This window comes from Rana temporaria, chromosome 5 (assembly GCF_905171775.1).
Source record: "Rana temporaria chromosome 5, aRanTem1.1, whole genome shotgun sequence".
Lineage (NCBI taxonomy): Eukaryota > Metazoa > Chordata > Amphibia > Anura > Ranidae > Rana > Rana temporaria.
The window spans coordinates 411,036,748-411,055,997 of record NC_053493.1 but is presented as its reverse complement, the minus strand read 5'-3'; the positions used below and the strand labels follow the sequence as shown (position 1 = coordinate 411,055,997).

The 19,250-nt window shown below is 46.8% G+C and overlaps 1 protein-coding gene across 1 annotated transcript in view; it reads right to left on the bottom strand.

The window, feature by feature from the left end:
* The window catches only part of SLC45A4 (solute carrier family 45 member 4), a 213,221-nt gene that overhangs the window by 137,964 nt on the left and 56,007 nt on the right, over nucleotides 1-19,250 (bottom strand). The gene's annotated exons all lie outside the window — the stretch shown is intronic.

The following is a 19,250-nucleotide window of genomic DNA, read 5'->3' as shown; positions in this document are numbered from 1 at the left end:
TAAATTACATACGCTACGCCCACACAACTTTAAGCCGCCGTACGTGAATCTGGCCAATAGTGTTTATCTTTTAAAAGAACAAACTACATCTATACTACAGAACAACACCCCAATAGAATATCAAACAATCATTTCTGTAAAACCTGAACACTTACCATCTCTGGGATCCCCATGGCTCTCGTAGTCGATCACCAACCAGCGTACCAATTAAAAAATAAAATAAAATCAGCGCAGTCCTAAAAGGAAATCATACAAGGGAAGCGCTGGAGGCTCCCGGTCTCTTCCTCCTCCGGGAAGATGTAGTCTTCTCTTCACATCACAAATTAGAAGCCAAATATCCTCTTATGATTCATACCCGTTACATCTCTGTCATTTACAATCAAGTGGTGGCCAACCGCCGGACACGTGTCCACATGGTGAGTAGTCACTCACACGCCAATAAAATGAAGGTAGAGGTAATAATAAAGTGTCATTTCATCCTCTTCTGTAATAATTCAGAAACCATTCAGTGTATTTTACATATAATTAGCATAAGTACCTATTCTTCAGGAAGCGCATTTGTGAGGTCAGGCACTGATGTTGGACGCGAAGGCCCGGCTCACAGTCTCCGCTCTAATTCATCCCAAAGGTGGCCTATCGGGGTTGAGGTCAGGTCTCTGTGCAGGCCAGTCAAGTTCCTTGCTTTGTGCACTGGTGAGCAGTCATGTTAGAACAGGAAGGGGCCGTCCTCAAACTGTTCCCACAAAGTTGGGAGCATCAAGTTTTCCAAAATGTGAAAAATATACTACAGCGCCAATTAAATAATCAATTCCACGTGCACCTAAATAAAAAACCAAATAATATAGCTGCTATCTTGAGTGATACCAAATCCAAACAGTGAAACATATAAAATATAGATGCGCTAATAGTAACTTAAAAGGTGATAAAACGTACAAAGAAATGCTGTTTCCTACGACGTAGGAACCCATGAGTAAGTCGCGTGCCTGTGACGTAACGCGTAGGGAGGAGCCTGCGATCGAATCCGAGTGCATCGGATAGAAGCTGAGAAAACAGCACACTGAGTGGCGTTTTCAAGCATTACTGAAAGCGGGGATTCGTGAGTGCATATGTCAATGCTCTGATTACATTTTTGATCTGTCATCGAATATTGCGCAATGAGGTTTTTCTCTTTTCTTTCATGCAATCCCTGTCTGTGAGTGCCTGTATCATCTGATCACAGCGGTGGAGGGCTGGATTAGCATTCAGATTGAAGAGAGTGATTTTTCCCTGCATGGAATCCTGCTAATCACTGTGCACTAATTAAGGACATATTAGTAATTCACAGTTTATGGAGTGTTCTCCCTGATTAGTTTTCTTTGTACGTTTATCACCTTTTAAGTTAATATTAGCGTATCTATATTTTATAAGTTTTCCAAAATGTCTTATTATGCCGACGCCGTAAAGGGAAGTTCCACTCGTTTTTTAGTTTATTAAAAGTAATTAATAAACCGACACTTACCTGCCCTGCGGTCCAGCGATGCGGCCGCCCGGAGGCCCGCTCCTCTCCTCAGCGCCATCATGGCAACTGTGGGCACCCGGCCGTAACAGCTTACGGCTTCATGGCCGGGCGCGAGTCGCGATGCGCTCTCCTATTGGCCAGCCGATCTTCTAGGACCCGAGTTGTGTCCCAGAAGATCGCTGGCAGTGAGGGGCCGTCTAGGGCAAGAGGAGTTGCCTAGGCGGCCAAAGATAGGAAGTAGGAAGTGGGACAGGAAGTGGGGACGGATCAGGGAATCCACTCTGATGTCCTGTAAAAAAAGCCAGGAAGCGGTCAGACTGGTCCCACCCTGCTCCTCACTCGCCCTGCACTAAATTCCACTTCTGAGGGCTGCTCTACATAATATTGTTATTGGTAGGGAGGCCAGTCACAGGTCTTTGACGACTCTCCTCATAAGACTCTCCCCAACAAGACCCTCTTGTGACGCGACTCTCCAACAAGACCCTCCTGCCGGCACTACTCTCCCCCAACAAGACCCTCCTGCCGAACCTACTCTCCCCCAACAAGACCCTCCTGCCGGCACTACTCTCCCCCGACAAGACCCTCCTGCCGGCACTACTTTCCCCCCGACAAGACCCTCCTGCCGGCACTACTCTCCCCCGACAAGACCCTACTGCCGGCACTACTCTCCCCCGACAAGACCCTCCTGCCGGCACTACTCTCCCCCGACAAGACCCTCCTGCCGGCACTACTCTCCCCCGACAAGACCCTCCTGCCGGCACTACTCTCCCCCGACAAGACCCTCCTGCCAGCACTACTTCCCCACCCCCCCCCCCCCCCCCCCCCCCCCCAAGACCCTCCTGCTGGAACTAATCCCCCCGACAAGACCCTCCTGCCGACACTACTCTCCCCCGACAAGACCCTCCTGCCAGCACTACTTCACCCCCCCCCCCCAAGACCCTCCTGCTGGAACTAATCCCCCCCGCCAAGACCCTTCTGCCGGAACAACTCTCCCCCAACAAGACCCTCCTGCCGGCACTACTTTCCCCCCCAACAAGACCCTCCTGCCGGCACTACTCTCCCCTGACAGGACCCTCCTGCCGGCACTACTTTCCCCCCCGACAAGACCCTCCTGCCGGCACTACTTTCCCCCCGACAAGACCCTCCTGCCGGCACTACTCTCCCCCGACAAGACCCTCCTGCCGGAACTACTCTCCCCAGACAAGACCCTTCATTTAATACAACTGAATATTTCCCTTTAATTAGTATATACCAACTTGGAAGAATCCTTAACCGGAGTTCATGGAGAAATGAGAAGCAAATACCACAGCAATATACCCTCCTGAAAGGTGCGTGCCTTCATGAGCTAAAGGGATTAAGGGTGGTGCGTAATAAAAAGTAATTACTTTTTGTTTAGACAAAGAAGCACAGTAACGGCTGCAAATAGCAAATATACTAGAACCTCTAAAGTGAAAGCAGCGTCTTTCCATAGCGTACATACTGTATACCAGGGGTGTCAAACTCCATTACATCGCGGGCCGCATCAGCATTATGATTGCCCTCAAAAGGGGCCGGTTGTATCGGTAAAATTAGATCGCATCCCCTCCCCTTACAAGATTCACCCCACCATCAGAAGTTGAGTCCCCCCACTCTCCCTTACATCACAGTGCACCCCCCTTTCCTTATTCTGCTGCTGGGAAGAAGCTGGATGCATTGCTTGACAGCAGAAAGTACAGGGTCTGGAGAAGGACCAGAGGGCCGGAGATCTCCTGCAGCTGCAGAAGAGGTGCAAGGGCCACATGAAATGGCCTGGAGTGCCGGATTCGACCCACGGGCCTATATATATATATATATATATATATATATATATATATATATATATATATATATATATATATATATATATATATATATATATACATATATACATATATACACACACACACACACACACACATAACTACTTCCCGACCGCCGCATGTACATGTACGTCCCTGCCTTTCCGCGGGTCCCACCCCGCTACATGCGGCGGTCGGATACCCGCAGGGAGTGATCCGGGACGAGGGCACGGCTATTCGTTTATAGCCGCTCCGTTGCGATCGCTCCCCGGAGCTGAAGAATGGGGAGAGCCGTGTGTAAACACGGCTTCCCCGTGCTTCACTGTGGCGGCTGCATCGATCGAGTCATCCCTTTTATAGGGAGACTCGATCGATGACGTCAGACCTACAGCCACACCCCCCTACAGTTGTAAACACACACTAGGTGAACCCTAACTCCTACAGCTCCACCTGTGGTTAACTCCCAAACTGCAACTGTCATTTTCACAATAAACAATGCAATTTAAATGCATTTTTTGCTGTGAAAATGACAATGGTCCCAAAAATGTGTCAAAATTGTCCGAAGTGTCCGCCATAATGTCGCAGTCACGAAAAAAAATCGCTGATCGCCGCCATTAGTAGTAAAAAAAAATTAATAAAAATGCAATAAAACTATCCCCTATTTTGTAAACACTATAAATTGTGCGCAAACCAATCGATAAACGCCTATTACGTATTCTTCTACCTATTTTTGGTAAAAAAAAAATAAAAAAAAAATCGCATCGGCCTAAACTGAGGAAAAAAAAAAATTTATATATGTTTTTGGGGGACATTTATTATAGCAAAAAGTAAAAAATATTGAATTTTTTTCAAAATTGTCGCTCTATTTTTGTTTATAGCGCAAAAAATAAAAACCGCAGAGGTGATCAAATACCACCAAAAGAAAGCTCTATTTGTGGGGAAAAAAGGACGCCAATTTTGTTTGGGAGCCACGTCGCACGACCGCGCAATTGTCTGTTAAAGCGACGCAGTGCCGAATCGCAAAACCTGGCCTGGGCATTTAGCTGCCTAAAGGTCCGGGGCTTAAGTGGATAGATATATAGATATACACACACACACACACACACACACACACACACACACACTTGTTGGGACAACCTGTTCCAAAACCACGGGCAATAAAGATGAATTCCAAGAAGCCTTTGTAAAAAGCGAAGGCACATTTATGGGGCGAATACTGGAGAGTGCAAAATCTAGCACGACGAGTGCATGGTAGCCAATTAGCTTCTTCGATTAAGCTTTGACACAATGAATACTCAAAGCCAATAGGTCTCTATGCAGAGTCGCACCAGATATTGCCCCCTCCAGTTTTAGTAAATCATCCCCCCATGAGTAACTCAAGGAGCTGCATGATATGTCCTGGGTTACTCCCCATCAATTTACATCTGACAGTTTTATCGCACTCCCAGAAGAGGCTATCGCAGTATTTCCAGAGCCCGACTCTGGTGCTTCAGGTCAACACCTGCCCAATCACAGAAGCCTTTGTATTACGTGAAATCAAACGCAAAATACAAAGGCCTCTATGAATGGGCATGGCTGCTCTGTGTGGAAGTGCCAATGATGGGTGCACTATTCCTCCAACTAATGCCAGCCTATGTCCTCTATGCTTGAAAAGGGAGTGCGCATGTAAAGCGCAAGCTCCGAAACGTCGTCGCAACCGCCTGTGACGTCATTACACCCTACACTGCGCTCCGACACCAGCCTGCTAGCCTGGATCAAGCCTCTGTCTCAGCACCCCGGCCATCCGGATTTCCTGTCAGACAAGAAAGACAATTCTTACCAACACAGACAGCTGCAGGAGAGCTGAAACAGCTTCACAGCCACGGACGGATGCCACTGAAGGGCTTGAAAAAAGGACATTTACACGACTTTAGGATGTAAGTGGATGAAGTGAACCTGTTCATTAAAAATGTACTGTTCCTAACCAGGAGGTGCCTTTTTCTGTTTTTCCTCTAATGCCAATGATGGCCCACTGTTCCTCCAACTAATGCCAATGATGGCCCACTATTTCTCCAACTAATGCCAATGATGGCCCACTATTTCTCCAACTAATGCCAATGATGGCCCACTATTTCTCCAACTAATGCCAATGATGGCCCACTATTTCTCCAACTAATGCCAATGATGGCGCACTATTCCTCCAACTAATGCCAATGATGGCGCACTATTCCTCCAACTAATGCCAATGATGGCCCACTATTCCTCCAACTAATGCCAATGATGGCGCACTATTCCTCCAACTAATGCCAATGACGCCGCACTATTCCTCCGGCTCTAACTAATGCCAATGATGGCGCACTATTCCTCCAACTAATGCCAATGATGGCTCACTATACCTCCAACTAATACCAATGATGGCGCACTATTCCTCCAACTAATGCCAATGATGGGGCACTATTCCTCCATTAATACCAACGGTGGCCCACTATTCCTCCAACTAATGCCAATGATGACCCACTATTCCTCCATTAAATACCAACGATGGCCCACTATTCCTCCAACCAATACCAATGATGGCGCACTATTCCTCCAATTAATGCCAATGATGGCGCACCATACCTCCAACTAATGCCAATGATGGCCCACTATTCCTCCAACCAATGCCAATGATGGCGCACTATTCCTCCAACTAATGCCAATGATGGCCCACTATTCCTCCAACTAATGCCAATGATGGCGCACTATTTCTCCAACTAATGCCAATGATGGCGCACTATTTCTCCAATAAATGCCAATGATGGCGCACTATTCCTCCAATAAATGCCAATGATGGCGCACTATTCCTCCAACTAATGCCAATGATGGCCCACTATTTCTCCAACTAATGCCAATGATGGCCCACTATTCCTCCAACTAATGCCAATGATGGCGCACTATTCCTCCAACTAATGCCAATGATGGCCCACTATTCCTCCAACTAATGCCAATGATGGCGCACTATTCCTCCAACTAATGCCAATGACGCCGCACTATTCCTCCGGCTCTAACTAATGCCAATGATGGCGCACTATTCCTCCAACTAATGCCAATGATGGCTCACTATACCTCCAACTAATACCAATGATGGCGCACTATTCCTCCAACTAATGCCAATGATGGGGCACTATTCCTCCATTAATACCAACGGTGGCCCACTATTCCTCCAACTAATGCCAATGATGACCCACTATTCCTCCATTAAATACCAACGATGGCCCACTATTCCTCCAACCAATACCAATGATGGCGCACTATTCCTCCAATTAATGCCAATGATGGCGCACCATACCTCCAACTAATGCCAATGATGGCCCACTATTCCTCCAACCAATGCCAATGATGGCGCACTATTCCTCCAACTAATGCCAATGATGGCCCACTATTCCTCCAACTAATGCCAATGATGGCGCACTATTTCTCCAACTAATGCCAATGATGGCGCACTATTTCTCCAACTAATGCCAATGATGGCGCACTATTCCTCCAATAAATGCCAATGATGGCGCACTATTCCTCCAACAAATGCCAATGATGGCACACTATTTTTAAACGCACTGTTACAGGTGAATTTGGTTGGTTGCCGATTGGTTGGTAAGTTGAGCTTGGAAATTCTGTGTTTTTTTTAAATGCGTTCACCCCTTCCAGTGCTCCTTGCTGTGAAGACCAGTTATAGGTAGGGGCAGGAACTTGTTTTGTTTTTTTCACTATACCTCCAACTTATGCCAATGATGAGAGTCACAAATCTGTCAGGTATAAATAGAGATACAGTAAGTTCAGGAGAGGTCATGCACTTCCTTGGACCTAAACTCATGGTGTGCCTGCGCTTTTTACAAAGTGGCTGAAATTATTGGAATTTAACTTTAAAATTAAGTTGTCCTTCCTATAAGACTATACCAGCCTCCACTTTCCTGGGAAGGCATTTCACAAGATTTTCGGGTGCCTGTGGGAAATTTTTATCCAATTTTGAGGTCAGGTACTGATGTTGGATGAGAAGACCTGGCTCATTCCACAAGGTGTTCAGTAGGGTTGAGGTCGGGGCTCTACATAGGCCATTCAAGGTCCTGCACACCAAACTGGTCAAACCAGGTCTTTATGGAGCCGGCTTTGTAGAAGAGAGGCCTTTTCCAAACGGTTAGCACAAAGTTGGAAGAGTAAGATGTTTTAAAGAAAAAAAATGGGGGTCTCCAAACTATGGCCCATGGGCTACATCCGGCTCACTACAATCATTTATCCAGCCTGCAGATAGGGTCAATAACGTGTCCTCAATGTGCACTGACTGAGGACTAAAGTCAGCAAAGGCTGCCTACTGTCTGTACTTTTGATGTTGGGGGACTCTGATGCAAGTGGGTGACTTTGACGGGACCCCATTATGGGGGGTTCAGATGGACTCCAATGGGCCCACAAACTGAAAAATTTGAAGACCCCCCGATCTAAAATGTCTTTGTATGTTGTAGTATTAACCATACCCTTCCGGGTACCCAAAACCAACTAACTGGAGGGGCATCCACAAATTTATACAGTGAATAAAAGATCATCAACATGGGCTGTTTATTCACACTCCCTATCCTCTACATTTAATACAAAACAAGTAAAAAAAAGGAAGTCCAAAAGAATGACTTCATGGCATTGCAATAATCGCTCATAATATACGCTCCTCCGCACAGCCGACAACCTTTGCTGCTGCTACAAGTAAAACTAAAAAAGAAAATCAATAGTTCCTCTTCCTTTTTTTTTTTTATGTTTTTGGATAAAGAATTAAAAGAGATTTAGGGCCCTTTCACACAGGGCTGTCCGTGTGCGGGCTCCGCGTTGCTCCGCAGGGATTGCTCCGTTGATCCCCGCTGAGCAGGCAGACGACAGGTCTGTCTCTGGACACTGTGCAGGGATGGACCTGTCAGAGCGCCGCTCTCCCCTATTGGGGGGGGGGGGGGGGCGAATGAAGACGGACTGTAGACGGACATCCGTCACTCCATAGACCTTATGGAGCGTCCGTTAAGTTCCGCCTAAAAAACTGACAGGCGGACCTGAATGGGCCCGCCCGTGTGAAAGAGGCCTTGGGCCTCATGTACATTGCTGCTGGTAAACTTGCATTGAGGAGAGGTTGGGCATTTTTTTCCAACTGCCCCTTAAAGTGGTTGTAAAACCTTACAGACTACTTTGACCTACAGGTAAGTTTAGATTAAAGCTTACCTGTAGGTCCAAGAACTATCTCCTTAACCTACAGGGTTAAGGAGATATTTCCAAGAAAGACAGCACTGATGTCTACGGCGCATGCGCCGTAGACAACGGCGTGCAGGCGCACTGAGCGTGCCGCTACCAACGGCATCATGCCGTAAGTGGCAGCTCCCGCGGGCATGTGTGGGAGTGACTTAAAATCTTAACATTGGCTGCGCCTCATATAGCAGGGGTAACTTTACGCCGGAAAAAGCCTAACGTAAACGGCGTATCTGTACTGCGTCGGCCGGGCGTACGTTCGTGAATAGGCGTATCTAGCCGATTTACATATTCTAGGCGTAAATCAGCGTACACGCCCCTAGCGGCCAGCGTAAATATGCAGTCAAGATACGACGGCGTAGGAGACTTACGGCGGTCGTATCTTAGCGACATTTAAGCGCATCTCAGTTTGAGCATACACTTAAAGTTGCGACGGCGCGGATTCGGACTTACGATGGTGTATCTACAGATACGCCCGTCGTAAGTCTTTCTGAATCTGGCCCCTAGTGTGTGATGGGGGGGGGGGGGGTATATGGATCAGATCTAGTGTGTGATGGGGGGGGGGGGGGTTGGATCAGGTCTAGTGTGTGATGGGGGGGTATATGGATCAGATCTAGTGTGTGATGGGGGGGTATATGGATCAGATCTAGTGTGTGATGGGGGGGTATATGGATCAGATCTAGTGTGTGATGGGGGGGGGGGTATATGGATCAGATCTAGTGTGTGATGGGGGGATATATGGATCAGATCTAGTGTGTGATAGGGGGTGTATATGGATCAGATCTAGTGTGTGATGGGGGGGTATATGGATCAGATCTAGTGTGTGATAGGGGGTGTATATGGATCAGATCTAGTGTGTGATAGGGGGTGTATATGGATCAGATCTAGTGTGTGATAGGGGGTGTATATGGATCAGATCTGTGTGTTTACTGACTTTAAGAGGCTAAAAACATGTTGTCAAAGCAAAAAAGGCATAAAAAAAATAAAAATAAAAAAAGCGGTACAAGCTATTTTTTGGGGTTAGAAAACTGCAAGCGTTCGTATTTTTTACACTGATCTGACATCACATCACATGTAACAAAAGACATAACTAGACATTTTTTTCTATAACTCTCAGAATTTCAATCCAATGGATTCTTCATTATGTGCAATAAATAAATAAATACAATTGAGCAGTCCAACCGAGGGAGTAAGATCTTGGTCATGGACTTGTGGGAGGGGCAATGACACGAACCTGCTGGGAAACCCACCCACTAAAAATTTGGGCGTTTTAAATCCGGCACTGGCTTCCAACATGTATCAGTTTTGATGGTGAGGTGGAATTTTAAGCTATATTCAAACCCAACGAGCTCACCAATTCTGCACCATTTTTGGCCGAGCATCTTGGCTCAGGAACCAGACCTGCAAGAAGCAGAGGACTGAATTGGCCACCTATGAGTCAGAACTTGGCTACGGGACTAAGCCAAGGTGGTGATCAAAAACTGGGGCAAAGACCACCTGTATGCACCCAAACCAGAACATAAAGAATACTGCTTAACCACTGGAAGGTTTTACCCCTTTATGATCAGAGCATTTTTTGCTATTCAGCAATATGCTAATATCCCTGGCAATTGCATTATCGTGCAACACCGTACTCAGATAAAAATGTAATCAGTCACAAATAAAGCTTTCTTTTAGTGGTATCCAATTACCATTTTTATTTTATATAAAAAAATAAAAGGGTGCTGTGATTGGCCCACCGCTATCACATGGTACAGGGTGCTGTAAATTGGCCCAGGTACCATGTGATCATTGATGACCAATCAGATCACACACAGTAGTAAGCAACAATGCCATAACCATATTCCATAACTATTGTGTGATAGTGTGAAATAGGGTGACCACGTGTCCCGGATTGCCCCATTTTGCAGGTCTGTCCCAGGCACCTTCATTCCAGGACAATACAGTGTCCCGGAAAGAAACGGACACAGCCTCCACCCCCCCCCCCCCCAAGCCAAACGAATGCCTCCAAAAAAGGCTGCCACATCACCGCTTTACTCACTGACAGTACTGGCCGGGAATACCTGGAGGAGCACAATCTCCGCCACCTGCTTGTGAGAGTCCTACAGCGCTCGCGTCTACAGAGGTTGAGGAGCCCTAAAGTGCCCGCGTCTACAGAGGTTGATGAGCCCTAAAGTGCCCGCATCTACAGAGGTTGATGAGCCCTAAAGTGCCCGCATCTACAGAGGTTGATGAGCCCTAAAGTGCCCGCATCTACAGAGGTTGATGAGCCCTAAAGTGCCCGCATCTACAGAGGTTGATGAGCCCTAAAGTGCCCGCATCTACAGAGGTTGATGAGCTTTGCAGTTCCCGCATCTACTGAGGTTGAGGAGCCCTACAGTGCTCGCATCTACAGAGGTTGATGAGCCCTACAGTGCTCGCATCTACAGAGGTTGATGAGCCCTACAGTGCCCGCATCTACAGAGGTTGATGATTTCTACAGTGCTCGCATCTACAGGAGGTTGACGAGCCCTACAGTTCCCGCATCTACAGAGGTTGATGAGCCCTACAGTGCCCGCATCTACAGAGGTTGATGAGCCCTACAGTGCCCGCATCTACAGAGGTTGATGATTGCTACAGTGCCCGCATCTACAGAGGTTGATGAGCCCTACAGTCCCTGCAGCCATTGAGGTCAGTGAAGCCTGCTTTTAAAGCTCTTCTGCCACTTGTTAACAATGAACACCTATTGACCACAGGTTCACTTTAAGAGGACAGCGGAGGCTTCACCAGGGGCACCCAGCGACAAGTGCTCGATCGTTTTAGAATGTTCCTTTCTACTTCCTACCCTCTTAGTAGTCAAATACCAAACACCGGAATCCAAAACCAACATGCGTGAAAAAAGGGGTCTTTGCAGGAATAATCCAAACAATTAATCTGTTGACAAAAACAACCGTGGAGTGAAAAGTTGCGAGGTTGAGAGCACAATGGGGCCATTAGCGGCGATAAAGCCTCCGCTTAAGAAGGGACAATAGGCGGCTTTCATGCAGCAACACAGGGCACTACAGGAAAGCCTCGTTCCAGCATTTTTCACATATTTCTCCAGATAAATATTAGTTTGGGGTAAAGCCTGATCAGGAAGCAAAGCTTGCTGGAGTTGCATTTCTGCCTCGCTAGAACAAGAGGGACGGGCTTTAGTGTTGTAAAACTGCATTTCCAGTAAAACAAATTGTCGGAATTTCAGAGATATTCTGGACAATCGTTCTATAATAAAAACTTTGCAAAGCAAAGAATCAGGTGATCTGTGAGCCCGTCCCAACTGTAGAGGTCGACTGATATGGGTTTTTCTCTGGCCGATGCCGATATTTAGAAATCTGGGCGGCCGATGGCCGATATATGATGCCGATTTTTGCGTCCGATATTTTAGGCCGATTTTGTTATTTTTTTTGGTGGCACTGGCTCGTGGCACTGGAAGATGGCACTAGCAGAAGGCACTTATTGGCACTGGCAGGTTGCACTGGATGGCACTGAAAGATGGTACTAGCAGATGGCACTGATTGGCAGGTGGCACCAATTGACACTGGCAGATGGCACTGGCAAGTGGCACTGACTGGTAGGTGGCATTGGATGCCAATAGTTAGCACTGGTTGGCATTGGCAGGTGGCACTGATGGCTTTAGCTTTGGCTTTGGCACTGGTAGGTGGCACTGGATCGCACTGGCAGGTGGCACTGGATGGAAGGTGGCACTAATTGCCACTGGATGGTGTCACTGGTGTTGCCACTGGAAGATGGCACTGGATGGCAAGTGTCATTAATTGGCACTGGTGCAAAAAAAAAAAATGGTGTCCCCCCCCCCCCCTCAGTACAGACCCCCTCTCCCTCCAGTATAGACACCCCCCCACCCTTCTACAGAAACCAGAGAGCGGTGTGTGTCCCATGAGCGCGGGCCCCTCCTCCTCTGTGGGCGTAAACAGAGGAGGGCCTCCACGCTGGGTGTACCAAGATGGCCGCCGCTCCGGAGCTAGGCCGAAGCCGCGGTCTTTCCTGATGCTGTGATCGCGGCAGCAATCCGCGGAGAAGCGGGGAGGACACCACCGAGGCCGCAGATGGACGCCGGACGGGACAAGGCCACCGATGGACGCTGGGCAAGACACCCACGAGGGGCATTCAAACTAAGTATTATCTTGTTTTCCTGAAATTTCCCTTCCAGGTTGGGGGTGCGCGCTATACGCCGGGGCGCGCTATATGAAGATAAATACGGTAATCTGGAGACAGCAGCACTTTAAAACCGTGTTAAACCTCGTGAGAACCTCCTGCATTACGCTGAAAACCTTCATGTGCGAGGTCATCAGCCACCCCTCCGAAATGGAGGCAATTGAATATTCTCTGCCAGTATGGGTGCGACTACTGAAAGCTTCCCAAGAATGAGACACGCCGCTGCTGAGGAGGAGACAAGAAAATGATTATGCTGGCTGGAAGGATAAGATGGATAAATATAGCAAAGGGCACGTTGGGTTCACCGCGGTCTGCTGCTGAAAAGCTCCAAAATCCCAGCAATCCCGCCAACCCTCCGTCAGGTCATGCCAATCGGTGAGGATGCCTGAGCTCTGGAGGGTTACACAACACAATCTGCAGGGGGGGGCCTGCTGAATGGATGATGCCCACATGAAGAGAATGCCACATGTTTAGCCTCCATTCACACTTGGTGTGAGCGGAGCTTGGCAATTTGGACGTTTTTTTTGCTCGAATTGTAGCAGGAGTACAATGGAATCGTGCATTTCTGGCCCTATAGTCTTTTAAAAGGCAAGTTCACCTTTCCATGAAAGTGGGAGCTGGGGATGCACCGAAATTTCCACCGAAAATTATCAGCCGAAAATGGGGCGATCGGCCAATTAAAAAAAAATGCCCATAATGGCTGGCAAATTTGTCATGATTTTACCATCTTTATGGTGCATTTTTCGTAGGTCATGCGTATCAAAAACCTACATCAAAAAACGCAACACCGGTGCATTCTTGCTTTGAGTTTTTAACGCATTTCAATGGGAAGGTGCGTTTTTATTTTAACTGACCAAATACCGTATACACTCGAGTATAAGCCGACCCGAATATAAGCCGAGGCACCCAAATTAACCACAAATAAATAGGAAAACTTATTGACTTGAGTATAAGCCTCACTGTGCCCATGCCTAGACTGACATTTAATATGGGAGTCTATGGAAGGGGTGCCCGGCTTTGAAGCCTCACTGTATCCATGCCTCACTGTGCCCATGCCTAGACTGACGTTTAACATGGGAGTCTATGGAAGGGGTGCCCGGCTTTGAAGAGAAAAAAAAAAAACGGTGCTCCCCAGCCGTAGGTCCCCCAGACAACAAACTTTGCAAACTTATAGAGGATAAATGGGGCTACATGTGTGCCAAGTTCCGGGTCCAGGGGATCTATGACCGTCCGGTAATGGGTCCCCAAAGTCACCGGAGAAATTACCGTTTAACATGGGAGTCTATGGAAGGGGTGCGCGGCTTTGAAAAACCGGTGGTCCCCTGGACAACAAACTTTGCACACTTGTAGAGGAAGAGTGGATCCAGAGGACCTACGGTCAGCCAGTACCGGGTCCCCAAAATCCCGAAGATCAGGTGCAAAAAGGTGACTCGAGTATAAGCCGAGGGGGGCATTTTCAGCACAAAAAAAAAAAGTGCTGAAAAACTCGGCTTATACTCAAATATATACAGTAGGTTTCAAAAGTGCAACAACCAGGATTTTTTTTCTTGCACCATTTTAAAATGCAAAAGCTTAAAAAAAATAAAATAAAAAAAATGCTCAGTGTGAAAGCAGCCTATCGGCCGAAAAGGTCCCGCTATTGGCTGAAAATAAATTCATATTCATTTAACTTCATGATAACCACTTGAGCGCCGGAAGATTAATCTCCCTTCATAACCATGTCATTTTTTGTGATACGGCACTGCATTACTTTAACCGACAATTGCGCGGTCGTGCGACGCTGTACCCAAATAAAATGTCTGTCAATTCCCCCCTCCCCCCTACAAATAGAGCTTTCCTTTGATCACCTCTTCGGTTTTTATCTTTTTGCGCTATAAACAAAAAATGCCAATTATGGGTTAAAAAAAAAAAAAAAAAGACGCCCATTCACAATCATACAGCGGGTCTTGATCTGATGGGTCCCTTTCAAGCCGACCGTGTGACTGTGCTGACCAATGAGAAGCTCATTTGAGGCTTCTTCCGGTAAAGTGTCCCAGGAGCTTCTCTCATTGGGCAGCGCTGACCAATGAGCACTTACCATTGTAAGCATTACAAGGGATACTCACTCTGGGGTTCTGTGTGGAAAGAGACCAAAAAGGTTGTTTGTTTTTTTCCCCCGATTTCATCATTTAATGAGCTATTTATTTCTGTATTTTTTCTATCTATTTATTTCAGTATTTTTTCTATCTATTTATTTCAGTATTTTTTCTATCTATTTATTTCTGTATTTTTTCTATCTATTTATTTCTGTATTTTTTCTATCTATTTATTTCTGTATTTTTTCCTATCTATTTCTTTCTGTATTTTTTCTATCTATTTATTTCTGTATTTTTTCTATCTATTTATTTCTGTATTTTTTCCCTATCTATTTATTTCTGTATTTTTTCCCTATCTATTTATTTCTGTATTTTTTCTATCCATTTATTTCTGTATTTTTTCCTATCTATTTATTTCTGTATTTTTTCTATCTATTTCTGTATTTTTTCCTATCTATTTATTTCTGTATTTTTTCTATCTATTTCTGTATTTTTTCCTATCTATTTATTTCTGTATTTTTGCTATCTATTTATTTCTGTATTTTTTCTATCTATTTATTTCTGTATTTTTTCTATCTATTTCTGTATTTTTTCTATCTATTTATTTCAGTATTTTTGCTATCTATTTATTTCTGTATTTTTTCAATCTATTTATTTCTGTATTTTTTCTATCTATTTATTTCAGTATTTTTTCCATCCATTTATTTCTGTATTGGTATTTTTGGTTAGAGTTCCACTTTTACTATTACCAGACTATTTTCCTTTTATCAAAAATGAAGGTTGGGCGTTTATGCCAGTCATGGTTGTTATTATGGAGTGGTAGAGCACTGCTGTGTTCTTTTGTTTCTCCAACTCACCCCCCTTTGTCTGAAGGAAGAGACGACGACGGCGCGGATGGGTGTAGCCAGCGCAGATAATCCGCACATTCGGAAAGTTCTGAATTATTGATACAATACATATTTCTAATGTTATCATCAGGTGAGGCCTCGCTGTATTAAAGCCAGGAGGAGATGAGACAATTGGAGAAAAGCCATCTGCAATGGGTTTGGGTGTTCATTACAATATAGTCATATTAACGCTGAACTCCAAAACAACGCATTAACCACTTGGCGTCCGCGATATAGCTGAAATGATGGCCACAGCGCGGACCTGAATTTCCGGGAGGCTAGACGGCCTCCCCTTTTCTCGCCCGGCGCATGCTGTGATCACCGAGTCACTGAGAATCGGGTGATCACAGGTCCGAGTAAAGGGCCGGCACCTTACCACATGATCAGCTGTCAGCCAATGACAGCCGATCACATGATGTAAACAATAGTTCGGTAATCGTTTTTTTTTTCTCCTCGCGCTGACAGCATCACCGGCTTATGTGCAAGGGACATCGGTCCTGAAGAGGAAGAAGGAGGCAGATGTGCCCACAATTACCACCTGTCAGTGCCCACCAGTGCTACCCATCAATGCTCACAGGTGCCACCTATCAATGCCCACCAGTGCTACCCATCAGTGTAACCTACCAGAGCTGATCAGTGCCCATCATTGCCACCCATCAGTGCCCATTACTGCCAGCTACCAGTGCCACTTCGGCCTCGTACACACGACCGAACATGTCCACTGAAACTGGTCCGGCGGACCAGTTTCCGCGGACATGTTCGGTCGTGTGTACGGCCGACCGGACAATTTTCCAGCGGACAAATGTTTCTTAGCATGACAAGAAACATGTCCGCTGGAAGCCTGTCCGTCGGACATGTTCGATCGTCTGTACGAAAAGCCCTCACATGCGTCAAAGTGATGGGGCAATACTGTGTGGGGGGATATGTGATGGGGCAATACTGTGTGGGGGGGATATGTGAAGAAGGGCAATACTGTGTGTGGGGGGGATATGTGATGGGGCAATACTGTGTGGGGGGGATATGTGAAGAAGGGCAATACTGTGTGTGGGGGGATATGTGATGGGGCAATACGTGATGGGGCAATACTGTGTGTGGGGGGATATGTGAAGAAGGGCAATACTGTGTGTGGGGGGATATGTGAAGAAGGGCAATACTGTGTGGGGGGGATATGTGATGGGGCAATACTGTGTGTGGGGGGATATGTGGATACAGTGTTATGCAGAGGTGTACTTATAACAACTTTATAGATAAATGATACTATTTACAGTCGCGAGGGGGGGCGCGAAATGTTTTCTTCTTCCTAGGGGGGGCATGACAGAAAATAATTGAGAAGCACTGCCTTAGACCTGAAAATGTGAAGAGTTCCTTGGGGGTGCACAATTTGATAAAGGCTGATCACGCCCCTTTCTTCCCCAGCCTTACTGTACCCAACCCATCCCTTTCATTAGAGTTAATTTGTATTTAATTTTTGTAATCTGAGGATCAGCAGCAGAGGATTCCAGATGACCTGGTACAATAAAATATATCTGTATGGAAGCTGAGCATGTAAACAGATCAAACCTTTTTTCCCCAATTTCAACAGGAGTGGACCTAGAGGAGGTGTCCATGATATTATCTGCTTAAAGCATCGAGCCGTCCTGCACCAGACTCTGTGCCATCTGTCCCTGATTGCCAAGGACATGACCAGGTTTTACTGATTTGACATTGAGCATTTTTATCCTCGAGACTGTCCTTCATAGTCCAAGACCGTTAAGGAAGAACGAGGTAGAGTAGGATTTCTATTTAAACTGTCCATTTAGCAGAATCCCTCTGCAACTTCACAATACGAAAAGAAACAAAAAAAATGCAACAGTCTCCAAAAACAGGAAGGGCGCCAACCCCATCCCCAAAAACAGGAAGGGCGCCAACCCCATCCCCAAAAACAGGAAGGGCGCCAACCCCATCCCCAAAAACAGGAAGGGCGCCAACCCCATCCCCAAAAACAGGAAGGGCGCCAACCCCATCCCCAAAAACAGGAAGGGCGCCAACCCCATCCCCAAAAACAGGAAGGGCGCCAACCCCATCCCCAAAAACAGGAAGGGCGCCAACCCCATCCCCAAAAACAGGAAGGGCGCCAACCCCATCCCCAAAAACGGGAAGGGCGCCAACCCCATCCCCAAAAACGGGAAGGGCGCCAACCCCATCCCCAAAAACAGGAAGGGCGCCAACCCCATCCCCAAAAGCAGGAAGGGTGCCAACCAGTCCCCAAAAACAGGAAGGGCGCCAACCAATTACACCCCCCCCCCCCAGGGCCAAGTCATCGACATGGCGGCTACGTACGCCGAGTGTATGACACGCCCGCAAGATAACTCCCTTGGGACAGAGCATTGCAGACGGGCTTATCTATTGTGGGGAGGAGCCGCATAAGCCGCCGTGGGATCCCAGAAGAGGATAATCTGGACCACTCTGTCATTCCGCCGGCTCAGCCATCCCCGCTGAGCAAGCGGAGGTACACGAGGCGGATCATTACTGATCCGGCCCGTGTGAAAGGGGCCCAACTGTTCCTTATATTTCTCCAAGACGTTGATCACAAGATGTTGAACCCTACTAGGATGAAAGGAGAGAGCGGTTGATATGGGTACAGACTTTACTGCCGCTTCATTTTCATGAACCAGACCTTCTGTTTTTCTTTTTATCCCTCCAGTGCTGAAGAAATCTTATGCAAGTTGTTCTTGGATCCTGCCAGATAAAAGCAATTATAGTTTTGCTGATGGACACGTTTTTATTTTGGCCGTCTGATATGTGCAGTTTCTGCAGAAGCAGAGTTGCTCATTATACACAATATGAAAATCCGGCAGCCGGTTCTTTAAGCTCAGTAGACCTTGCAGACTCCACACATCTGCACTGCAGCAACACAGGCCGAGGAGCAGCTCTGCATGAAACATTTTGTTCCTGCTAGGTGTAGAAATCAGGGACCGTCGCATGGAATACACAACACTAGAAATACCACCTAAAGTCCCTACACCAGCCATTCTCAACCAGGGTTCTGTGGAACCCTGAGGTTCCTCCAGGAGGTTGCTAGAGGTTCCTTGAGCTCTGGCTGATGAACCACCCTTTTGATGGTGCCTACAGAGTTCTAGGTTCAGCATCACTTAGCAAAGCCATCAGCATGACACCAAATATCTTTTTAGCTGCCTTTAAAGGGTGGCATTCCGAGCACCACTTCAAAGGGGACATTCTTGCCATTGGCCACCAGTTTAAGGGGCATTGTTCCTATTGACCCCTGATGAATTGGTTTTCATAAGGGTTCCTCGAGACCTGAAAATTATTAATGGGGTTCCTCTAGGGCAGTGGTCATCAACCCTGTCCTCAGGGCCCACTAATAGGCCAGGTTTTACGTATTACCTTGGGGAGATGCAGACTAGAATACTGCAATCACTGAGCAGCAAATGATATCAGCTGTGATGTATTTCAGTTATCTTGCAAACCTGGCCTGTTAGTGGGCCCTGAGGACAGGGTTGATGACCACTGCTCTAGGGCACAGGTGTCAAACACAAGGCCCGCGGGCCAT